Here is a 12,940-nt window from a genome sequence, read left to right on the forward strand (position 1 = left end):
TACAAAATGCTGCCATGGCTTACTTTATGGCTACGTCTTAAAAAAGGGGAAACACGGTAGTGCATAGTTAAACTGTGGGGTTCAGTCCTACAAAGAAGGGATGGTCACCAACTTGGCTTTAAAAAAGGATTAGATAAATTCATGAAGGATGAGACTATCCACGGCTACCTGCCATGAGGCCGGTGTTCTACCTCCACCATCAGAGACAGTTTACTTCTGTGCAGTGCTGGTAGGGAGAGCATGGCTGCACTCAGCTCCTGGTTGCAAGCTTTGCACAGTGGCATCTGGCCAGCCACTGTAAGAAGGTAAAGGTAAAGGACCCCTGGACGGTTAAGTCCAGGCAAAGGTGACTATGAGGTTGCGGTGCTCATCTTGCTTTCAGGCCGAGGGAGCTGGCGTTTGTCCACAGTGGCCAGCATGACTAAACTGCTTCTAGCGCAACGGAACACCATGACACAGCAGCGGAGAGCAGGCGCACTGCCCCCAGTGACGTGGCACACGTTCTGTGGGCGGGGCGCATCGTGTGCAATGACATGGCACACATTTTGGGGCGTGTCATGCTGCGTTTTGGGTCGGGGCACGTCGCACGCAGGGGCAGCTTGCGTCTTTTGGGGGCGGGCAGTAGCGATGGCGTCCCTGGGATCGCATCACTCGGGGTGATCCGCCCCCACCGCCCCTATCTTCCTACACCCCTGCCATGACAGAAACATCATTTACCTTCCCGCTACAGCGGCAACTGTTGATCTACTTGCACTGGTGTGATTTCGAACTGCTAGGTTGGCAGAAGCTGGGACAGGGCAACGCGAGCTCACCCCGTCACACACGGGAATTCGAACCACTGGCTTTCCGATCCGCAAGGCCAAGAGGCTCAGTGGTTTAGACCACGGCAACACCCATGGGCCCCTGGTGTGATCCAGAAAGGTTTTTATTACGCTATTGTGTTGTTTGGCCCTGGGTATCCTACTCATTGTAGCCTTTGAGTCACAAAGTAGGAAAAAGCTGAACAGGTCTCGCAAGAAATGGAAGAATTAAAGTTTGCTGATTTGAACAGGACACTTCAAACGTAACTAAGATTTCTACACACGGACAGACCTCTGTGTGCACACAGGTTCTGTGCTGATATGTGTGTAACAGTCCCACATCACATCCACATCCTTCTTATGTGTGTGCCGATATGTTATGGTTGTTGCCCAGCATTTAAAGAAGCCAAAGCTAAGTTAGGATAAGCACTGAGGGGAATTTCTTTTCAAAGAGGTTACTTGAGAGCAATGTTTGCCTAAAGTGATGTGCTTTAATGCTGTAGTAATTTCCCCGCTCACCCCGTAGGCTGTAAAATGTATTTTTGATCAGTTTTAATGTCAAGTATAGACATTATGGCTTTCCCCCTGCATTCTATTTTGAAACCTACTTTTATGTGGTCTTTAAGTATGGAACTGCATGTTTCTCTAATGTTCTTTTGCGGGGGGAAAGGCAGCAAGCACCACAAGGGAGTGTTGACAAGATGATAATTTATCTATTTAATAAGGTTCAGGCATTTGAAAATGAAGACTAGTCACAGCAAAGTTTTCACTAAATTTTTATCAATATTGGTGAAGATATCTCCTCCCAAGTACAGTTATTAGTATAATGAAGAGAATTAACTTTGCTAAAACACTTGCTAGTTATTATCATGCAACTAGAGTACGGCAAAATTGACTCAATTCTCGAAGGGGCTTTTTCAAATAAGCATTATGAAATAATGACTAGACTTCGGCTTTAGCAAATCTAGCTGCTTTTCTGTCTCTAGACAGACCCAGATTCTGCAAAGCTCTCTGTACAAAATTGCCTTCATGGGGTTTCACAGGTCAAAGAATTACAAAGACAATTTTTTTGATCATTGTCAACATGCTGTGGCCTTTCCGAGTTCTTTCTGTAATATTAAATACTGCAATGTGTTTTGGCAATGTATCCAATGCTGTGTGTTCAGTTTCAGGGGCGTAGCCAGGATCAAAACTGGGGGGGGGAGAGCAAGCCATGGTTGTTCAGGGGCAGGGCCAAGGCACGAGAGGGGAGGGGCCAGAAAGTGGGAACGTGGGCGGGGCTACAGGGCCAACGGGCCCGATGACATTGTGGCAGCGGCGGCAGCGGCCACCTTGTGCTTCTGGGGCTGGCAGCGTCGGCGGCTACCCTGCTTGGCTGGAGAGGACGGGAGGGTCGGGCAGGCGAGAGGAGGTGGCAGGGCGGGCGAGGGCGAGGCAAGGCATGGCGGCTCCGAGGCATTGCTGCATATCAGCATAAAATTTCAACCATGTCGTGGGTTCAAGCCCCACCTTAGGAAAAAATTCCTGCATTGCAGGGGGTTGGACTAGATGACCCTTGTGGTTCCTTCCAACTACAATTCTATGATTCTATTGATATATTACCATAGCATATGCATCATTCTGCTTTCTTGAATTGTCCTACTCCTAGGCATAGCAGCCAACTCCTAGAGACCTAGGTGTCTCCCCCCCCCCAATTACTGGTAAATACCGTATTTGAAAGAGTCACCCCCCCATGTTGATGGGCTTTCTATGTGGGGCTTATCTGCTCCCCCCCCGTATTTTATTAAGGATGGAAGAGGGAGGGAAGGAAGGAAGAAATAGAGAGAGGGATAACTCATATTTGTGGGTGAATCTGGGCGACGCTGTGATGCTGGAACTCTGCAGCAAGAGGACAGGAGGGTCGGGCAGGCGAGAGGGGGTGGAAGGGCGGGCGAGGGCGGGGCAAGGCATGGCCACAGTCACGACGGCTCCGAGGCATTGCTGCATATCAGCATAAAATTTCAACCATGTCGTGGGTTCAAGCCCCACCTTGGGAAAAAATTCCTGCATTGCAGGGGGTTGGACTAGATGACCCTTGTGGTCCCTTCTGACTACAATTCTATGATTCTATTGATATATTACCATAGCATATGCATCATTCTGCTTTCTTGAATTGTCCTAGGCATAGCAGCCAACTCCTAGTGGCCTAGGTGCCTCTCCCCCCCCAATTACTAGTAAATACCGTATTTGAAAGAGTCATCCCCCCATGTTGATGGGCTTTCTATGTGGGGCTTATCTGCCCCCCCCAGTATATTATTAAGGATGGAAGAGGGAGGGAAGGAAGGAAGAAATAGAGAGAGGGATAACTCACATTTGTGGATGCCTCTGGGTGACGCTGTGATGCTAGAACTCTGCAGCAAGAGGAAGATACCGGTACGCCTGTACAGGAGCCTTGTAAGCAGCTTTCTCTCTGCTTGATTACAGTATACAGATGCAAGAGGAGGGGCAGACGGGAACATCACTGCTTTTTATCACTGTGTCTATCAAAGCTACAGCCCCCCTTTTTTCTTTTTCACTTCCTTTTAGCCTTGCAGGGCCACCTTAGTCAAATTGAATCCTCTGCACACTCATTAAATCGCCAATAGAACTCTTAATGCGATCCCTGAATGCTCATTAACAACTCCCACTGAAGAACAATAGGGTGAAGTGGTGAGCTATCAAACCTTGCCTGAAGGGGTATTCTGCTCCATTGTCTTAACTGCTTAACTACCGGTAGCCACTTTGCTTTATTTATTTGATGTGTTTTTGTTACAGCTGTGTTCCCGTCCGTCCCCCAGCAAGCTGCCCCCCACCCCCTGTCTACGCCCATGTTCAGTTTCACTCAACTGATGGTGAAGCTTCCATCAATAAAACAGGGAGGGAAATAATTTTTGATTATTCTCACCCCCTTCTTCTGCAGTTGCCACTCCCTCAAATCTATTCCAGAGGTTTGGGGGACCACTCCCACCCCCCAAGCACATCTAGGGGCGTGTGGGGCTACAAGGGGGAGGAGAGGATTGTCAGAAATTGTATCAATCCTTGTTATGCTGAAGGAAGTCTTACTGTCAGCTGAGCAACACCGTAGAACATAGAGCCCTAGGTATAGATGATAGATAGATAGATGAACATATAACACACAACAATTAAACAATCAGCCCAAAATTCTTAAAACTCTTTTTCTTTTTAGGTAAGGTGATGGTTTCCTAACTTCTGCTGTTATAGGTAAAAGTACTCCTGACCGTTAGGTCCAGTCGTGGACGACTCTGGTGTTGCAGCACTCATCTTGCTCTATAGCTTCTGGGTCATGTGGCCAGCATGATTAAGCCACTTCTGGCGAACCAGAGCAGCACACAGAAACGTCGTTTACCTTCCCGCCAGAGCGGTACCTATTTATCTACTTCCACTTTGACATGCTTTCAAACTGCTAGGCTGGCAGGACCAGACAACGGGAGCTCACTCCATCGCAGGGATTCAAACCACTGACCTTCTGATCGGCAAGCTCTAGGCTCTGTGGTTTAACCCACAGCGCCACCTGTGTCCCTCTGCTGTTACCGTATAGAGTGGTTCCAATAACCAAACACAGGGCTGGATTTGAAACCCTAAGGCTGCAATCTAATGCACAGTAACCTGAGCTCACTGTAAGTCCCATGGAAGACAGTGGGACTTACTTGCAAGTAATATGTGCAGGTTTAGCCTGCATGGTTATATTTCTTTTCCATTCACACACACACAAACATCATTCCACCTACCAGCTGTTCTGGTGGAACCTTCCTCTAAACTCCCTTGCTCCTCCTCATAGCTTATGGTAGGGAGTGGCTACAGCTGCCCGCTGCCCCTACCAAAGTGATACAATATGGTTCCCTTTTCATATAGACAGCCTGGCTGCTGTGCTCTGTGCTCTGGAGCCTTGACCTGCCTGCTTCCCAACTGGAATTAATTTGGCTTGTGCAAAAGATTGCGCAAACCGACGTGCACATGTGTTTGGGGTCGCGCAGTGCTGTTAGCTATTCCCATTATGGGAAAGGAAAATTCTTCTGCGTCTTTGCTGTGACCATATGAATTTGGCAGAGCTGCTCTCCTTTGAAATCGCCATTCTGCTGAGGAGAAGGGATAGGCTCAAACACAGGGAGGCGGTTTTCGCTTGCCCCTTGCCTCTATCCAGTAAAGGAGCCGCAAGCGAGTCCGGTATCTCTCGAGCGGTAGGAATGGCTATGGTAGAAACCACAAGAAAAGCCCCACAACATCTCTGGCAACAGCCATCGATATCCTAATAAGTGTAGAATCTTAGGGTATTAAGTATAGCTGTTAAGATGCCCCAGATATTTTCCACAATAACTTTTAAATGTGGAACTGCAGTACAATTCATAAGCTCTTTAAGGATTAGAACCATTCTCTAAATCCTCATTTGGAAGAAAGCACTATTGTTTCCTCCTATTAAATGTCTGTTAATCTAATCCACATCTAGTTATTTAAAACCAAAGGAATGTTGCAAATTGAGGTGCTTTTATGTCGGGGGTTGTTGTAGCATCCTTTGGTATTTCTATTAATATGTCTACATCTAACTGCAGGCTTTGCAGTTAGGGGGCTGGTGATTTGATTCTCTAAAAGGGGTTTAGTGCTGGCACTGTGGTATTGGCTACAATGGAGAGAAGATCTTCAGTGGATCTGCAGCAACAGATCAAGTAAAAGTTCCTTGCCATGCAAAGAGGAAATAGAAGATTTTGAGGTCCGATTCCTCATCTTTAAACACACACAAACACCTATAAACATATATAATATGTACATGTTATTAAGTGTCTTTGCTATGTTTTAATGGGGCTGTACTGGATGTACAATTTATCAACTGGCCCAGCACTAATGGCAGCTACCCAGGAATGCACTGGCTTTTCCTCAAGGTAATTTGGACCTAAGAGCAACTTGATGACTTGGAGCCCCCTGTGGCATTGAAAGGGAGAGGATGGGACCGGTTCATTTATATAATGGGGTCCCCAACTTTTGGGGGACTGGGGACACATTTGAAAATCAAAGAAACTGTTGTGGGTAGCACAAAATACCCATTTTACGAATGTAAATTTTACCCATGTGTGTTCTTGTAGGGCCAGTGGTGTGATTAAGGCATTTTAGAGTTGATGGTCTTACCAGGGGAAAGGCTTCTTTAGATGGATAATGTGTATGTATTACTTCACTTACTTCAAAATGTAGAAAGTGCAAGTCAACATTGCTGCACTTTTGTTGCCTGGGGTCATAGACTTCAGCCTCAAAATTCTGCCCTGATGGTATCACTGAGCAGAGCCTCATTAACAGATCTCTAATGTTGGGATTATGAATGTATATGAGAGCCAATCTATCAATAACTAAAGAACCCAGAAAAGCTAAGCTGTTTTGGACACACAAGACATTAAGCAGGTGGGGCAAAAACAACAACAACCCACACATAATGCTTAATTCTATTTCCTTGCCTGTTGTCACAAGATGGCAGTGTTTCAGAATTCGTTGCTGATCACTCTTCCGATGTGCAATATCACTTTCTTTAGGTATCAATATACACATTTATCCTGAATTCATTTTTTAGAAGTACTTTATTATTGCACTGGTTTCTGTTAGGCTACAGTTGTGGAATTAGTATATTCCTAAGTATACCAGGAATATTTTGTGTATATTTTTCATTAAAAACCAGAAAATAATTGGACTAGACAACAGGAATCAGTGGAGCAACAGAAACCATAACTGGTGAATGTAAGAACTAGTTAATTTTATCTGAGATATTGTAGATGGGAGAATTATTTCCAAGGGCACAATTAGCAGCATAAAATGGCTAATTTAGCTCATTAAAATGTAAATCTTCTCAAGTCATTAGTACACGTAAAAGGCAATCCGGGGAGACTAATAAGAATAAAGCTTCAAATCTCTCTCTCTCTCTCTCTCTCTCTCTCTCTCTCTCTCTCTCTCTCTCTCTCTCTCTGTCTGTCTTAAAAATATAAACCATGATGGGAATTAAATAATTAGAATAGCTGTTTTAAATATGACAAATGAACCTCTATTCTCAGACGGTGGAAGAAGCAACAAGGGGGTCATCTCTCTTTGAACCTGGTCCTCTCCTCACTAACAGGCAGGAAAGGATCAATGAAGTGGAAGTACTGGGAACCTTCGGAGGAAGTGATCATGGGTTTTTTTGTTTCATTATACAAAGGAAAGGGAAAACTAAGTGTAGCCGGACATGCACTCTGGACTTTAAGAAGACTGATTTTAAAAAGCTTTAGGAAATACTGGGTGAGATCCCCTGATCAGAAATACTCAAGAGAATGGATCCAAGATGGACTTAAGTTTCTTAAAGGTGAAATACTGAAGGCACAAATGCTGGAACTGAATTGAGATCACAGATTTTCCACACACAAATCCACTCCTGTTAGCCCACTACCCAAATCCCCCCCCACATTTCAGCAGTATAATTAAGGGGAGGGGGATCTACTTCAGATCTACACCCAAAGATTTAACACTTTACCACTTTATTTTCCACACACAAATCCACTCCTGTTAGCCCACTACCCAAATCCCCCCCCCCACATTTCAGCAGTATAATTAAGGGGAGGGGGATCTACTTCAGATCTACACCCAAAGATTTAACACTTTACCCTTCTCTACCTGTTGCCTAACCCTGCCTTAACCACCTGAAGTTTACTAAACTTCAGCTAAATCTGCTCACTCCTTCACAGTGTTCATTGCCATACATTACCATACAAATTTGGGCTACTGTATGTATTTGGGAGCTATCTATGATTCTCCCTAACGTTGCGAAGTGGGTGTACCCTTCTGCAATTCTGTGTGACATAAAACTTTATCAATGTCATAAAAAGAAACAACAACAACAACAGCAACATTTTGAGTAAATGTCAGTGGCAAAAGGCAGCAGACAGTTTAGGAGTCTTTGAACATTTTTACAAAGATGAATTCGCCATTTCCAAAAGTTTGCATTTTTTTTTAACCTGAAAGTTGGATGGATAGTGTAAGAGCCAATACCCTGTCTCAAGGCAATCCCTAGGGCATCTTCCAAGAGCATAGTTGCCTGTAATAAAAACAAAAGCAGTCAGGAGGAACACAACCAAAGGAGCGATAGTGGGAGTAGTAAATGATATATAGATCTCAAGAGAAGAGAAAATTGTTTTGTAGGAAAGTCTAAGCCTGCCTGGCTGAGATAACAGTGAAGTGTTCTGCTGAAAAGAAGACTAATCTCTTGCAAAGGAGATAATGTAATGTGGTATTTGTCCTGTTTGTTCACATTTTGTCCTGTTTTACATCAGTAGTATTACAAAAGAGCAAGGACATCAGAACTTAGCGGTGACTGATCATCATATCCAGTGTGGTGAAAACAGAATCTTCAAAGCCAGAGTTGTTATGTATACAGGCAGCCCTCCGTATACACAGGATTTACATCCCAAGGCACCACACGCGTTGGTGAAATCGTGTATAACTGAAACCCAATGAAAAATCTTGCAAACACCCTGCTCCACCCTAGCCCTTTCAGTGATGGTTCTGTGACGTCTTTATGATGTTTCTGGGTCACTTTTAGAGTTCAGTGCGGTGCACATATACATGGTCGTGCACTTATTGAATAAGCACAAACAAGGGACTGCCTGCATACTAGAAAACTGGAGAACGGAAAAGTTCAGAAGTAATCTTATCACTCAAAATGGCCCCACCACTAATTGGGTGAGGTAGTGCTCGAGCTTCTACTTTGCACACTCGAGCAAAAATGCGGGCCATGTGTGCATCTTCTGTGTTGCGTGCTTCTTTCAGATGCCTGACCTACCATGGCTACGATCTGGCCAGTGGGTCTGCAAAAGGTTAACCCCCCCAACCCCCATGCCTCAATCCCTATCAGGCTGAGGGGCTCCTGTGCTTTTAAATAATGATGACGATAATAAAACCTATGCAAGACAAACTATGTGGCAAACTTCATGTCTGCTTTGGCTCTCTGAGAATTTAAAGTAGGGATGTTTTTTGTTTTTTTTGCTTCAAAGATCGAGGTCAATTTTATCAACAATAATAATGAAATTCAAGTGCATTCGCATATAATTACATCTTCAGAAAACGGTTTCTGGCCCTCAACTGCATTGTCCTTGAAAGTGTGTGAAATACTGTATATTTGGATCAGAAAAATAAATAAGCAGCCTAATTCTAAACACATTTGCTTGGATGCTAGTTCCACTAATTTCACTAGAACTCACTTCCAAGTATGCATGGTTTGGACTGGAGCCCAAATCAAAGAGACTTCCATTAGCTTCAGACATGAAGACGTCTAATAAGGCTCTGCATTGCGGGACACACCTGCCGTTAAAAAGGGAATGGCTCCCAGCAAAGCTCAGTCGACTTCAAAGCAGTCTGCAGGTTTGTTTGAATTAGAGTGGAGACAAATGTGCTGCTCAGAATTCCCCACTGCAAAAGACGAATATTCATTAGACGTTATCTGAATATTTGGTATCCAATGGTCTACTCTATGCTGTAGTATACTATATGGAAAAAGATGGGGTGGTGTTTTCCCTCTTCTCCTTTCAGATTCAACATCTGGTTGTGATGTGTTACTTACACAATTCCAAAACGAGCAAAGATGAGGTTATCTAATGCTTCGAACTCTGGTACAGCCTCCAGAAGCTTCCTAGTTCAACTGTGAAGAAAGTCCAACCTGAAATCTAACACATCTTGGTCCTGTGTCCGCAGCACTATTTTAACAATTAGTGGAGTCAACTAGAGTGCATTTAAAACATATTTAAGCAAGTGGGATTTCAGAGAAGAAAAATTCTATTTTAAAAAATGAAATACAGATATACAGCCCTACAAAAGCTTATGACCCATTATCTAACTATTTCTTTCCAATGGCAATCTCATTCAATTAACCTAAGCTGCACATTCATAGTTCCTGATTTTAGGTTTGAAAAAAGGCAGCCATCAGCTTTGTGAGTCAGAAATGAAAGTCTATACTTCAGCAGAGACAGTCCAAAAATGCAGCTGCAAGACCAAACTACTACCCTATCAACTTCCTGGCTATTTTTCACTAAAATACCTTTAAAATCTATTTCCACACTGTTAACTAATACTTAGATTAATAAGGGAATTATTAACAATATATTTTAAATCGATCCCTTCCAGAGTTCAAAAAGCTGGTTCTGATCCAATACTTTGAAATGATCCACATTAGGGAAAACATTTTCATGTCTTTTCTTAGCAAGACCCTGGGAGATGAACTGTGCTGGAAAAAGTTAGGCCAGAAATCCAATCTGATATAACTTATCTACATTGGGAAATGTGTCTTTGTGCAGGAGAAGACACTGAATGAAAGAAATATATAAAACTGAAATATACTTTATTAAACTATCTCCTTATTAGGAAATGACTGCACTTTTAAGCAAATTACTAAAATGGCATGATTTGGAAGACAGTCCACTAAAATCAGTGCAACTCACTTCCAACAAATACGTGAGCCTATTATCCTCGCAAGCCAGTAATATAGTGATTACCAGATGTTGTCACTATGGTTTGGATCTGCAGACAAGTTAGCTTCATGAACTTCATGGAAGGAATGCTACCCCCAGAAGAGTGTCCAAAGGGTTGGGGGCCCTCCTGAACAATATAGGATGGTGGCGGTGGGAGGATTATATGGAAAATGTTCTGCCTGTGAATTTCCTTAACAGTGCAATCCTATTGCATGTCAGGCCACATTCACACCATACATTTAAAGCACTATGATACCACATTAAACGGTCATGGCTTTCCTTAAAGAATTATGGGAGCTGTAGTTCGTTGAGGGTATTGAGAGTTGTTAGGAGACCTCCATTCCTCTCACAGATGTTTCCAGTGAAGAGGGATTGATCATTAAATCACTCTACCCATCCAGATTTCTCCCTTTCCCCCCAGGGGCCTGCCAATTATTTATGAAAACATGTCTCTATCACCTTCCACCCAAAATCTTGATAATCCAAGGCAATGTCAAATTTAGCATTATTTGCTGGAACTAAGCACCAGCAAATGTCTGGGAGCACAAATTAGGCCACATAGGATGAAAGTGGGCCAAGGACCACATCTGACCTCTGGATGTATTGCTGTCCTAGATTAGAATGCAGTCAAATTTGGAGTGGGGAACTTGTGGCCCAAATTCAAATTCTGACTCAGCCATGAAGCTCAGTGGGTGATTTGGGGCGCCTGCCATTCTCTCAATCAGTAACCTCACAGGGGTTGTGAAGATGGAGCAATCTCATATATGTATCCCACCCTGAGTCCATTGGATAAAAATGTGATGAATACTATTTGCAGTCTGGTTCCTGAAAAACCACAAAGGTGTCTGAGAACAGGATGGGTCAGGATTCTAGGGTGGGATTATCAACTAAGGCCATCACACAAGTTTCATACACGCTTCATACAGTTAAACCTAGATTCATCATCCTGCTTTTCAGGGAATCAATGGTTTGAGCAAGTCAGAGTTTTCCACATCCACATACAATGGCTAACTATGGTTTGTTGGTTAAGCAGAGGTTATTGAAGACCTTACTGAACCCAAGGGCAGGAGGATGGAGGCCTCCAACTCCTTATTTGCATGGCGTCAAGCTATGAAGGAGCAGTGACAAGGCCCCTCGTGATTTGGTTTCTCTTGAGATCAAAAAAGTCTCCTGGATAAATAGCGTAGCAATTAGGATATCATTATAATATAGGTTCAGTTTTCCTTACTTACCAGGGGCTTGTGGAATAAATACAGCTTTGAGGAAAGATCCAGCTCCTTAAGAAATTCTGTGCACATAAATGGTTCCAGATATACAAGAGTGTGAGTAAAATTGAGATAAATCCTAATGGACCCAGAGATTATCCAGCTAACCCAGCCATTTTTGTATATTTCCTCAGCAGTGACCCCTGCGTTTTGCACTGATTAAATCAAAATGCAGATGGTTACTATTGAGAGGCTCGCTGCACTTGCTTCCAGGAGGTTTAAGTTTAGTTCCGTAGTAACCACATCTCAATAAAAAACATGTTTATTTCCTTAATGATCATGGAATAAGCGGATGTGGGGCTTCCCCCCCCCCCCAATGATGTTATGAACCAATATGATCCAGGTACTTTCCTGTCAAACATCTGCGACTTAGGGACACTCCACGTCTCTATTAGTAAACCTGCCAAGGGCCTGTTTCCTGCTTAGGATTATCACAACATAGTTGCTCTCTGGGTCTGCACAACTAACAAAACCAGACAAGAGAAGGGTTTCTTCTCTTTGAAACCCTCGTCTCTACAAAAAGAAGTATCCAACTCTGAACACTGGGAGGGCAAGTACAATTTCTAGAACCTTGTGTACTTTTCTTCAAAATGTGCTACTAAGATGTTCACAAACGTGTCAGTGTTGCAATCATAGTTACTTTCTAAAGCAGGCACCCCCAAACTGCGGCCCTCCAGATGTTTTAGCCTACAACTCCCATGATCCCTAGCTAACAGGACCAGTGGTCAGGCATGATGGGAATTGTAGTCCAAAACATCTGGAGGGCCGAAGTTTGGGGATGCCTGTTCTAAAGGTATGGCTGAGGACACGCTAACCCAGCTGTAGCAAAAAAACCCGTAGTTTTTCTCAGTCTGGAACAATTCCCGTTTTCCATCAACATGCTGCTTTCAGTCTAGATTGGATTCTAGATCTTGTCATCCACAAGGATGGCTGCGGTTACTTGAAATGCATTTGAAAACACACCCCTCGCTAGGTGATGCACACCTTTCCCTGCCCAGGTGACTGAAGAAGTGGTGATTTTAATCTTGGTATACACCAGGCATAGGCAAACTTGGCTCTCCAGTTGTTTTGGGACTACAGCTCCCATCATCCCTGACTACTAGTCCTGTTAGCTTGGGATGATGGGAGTTATAGTCCCAAAACATCTGGAGGGCCGAGTTTGCCTATGCCTGGTATCACCCATTCACAATGTCCTTGTGGCTGCACACACACTCATTTCTGGGACCACCCATATCTGTTTTCAAAGGGACACATTATGTGGTAACACAGAATCAGTCTGCAATGACCTTCTATTTTTTGGAATGAAACCAGTTCCTCAATAAGCATCTTTCAGGAGCAAAAAAAATATGCAATAGATCTGATTGTGTAT

The sequence above is a fragment of the Zootoca vivipara genome, chromosome Z1, assembly GCF_965207765.1.
Source record: "Zootoca vivipara chromosome Z1, rZooViv2.hap1.1, whole genome shotgun sequence".
Lineage (NCBI taxonomy): Eukaryota > Metazoa > Chordata > Lepidosauria > Squamata > Lacertidae > Zootoca > Zootoca vivipara.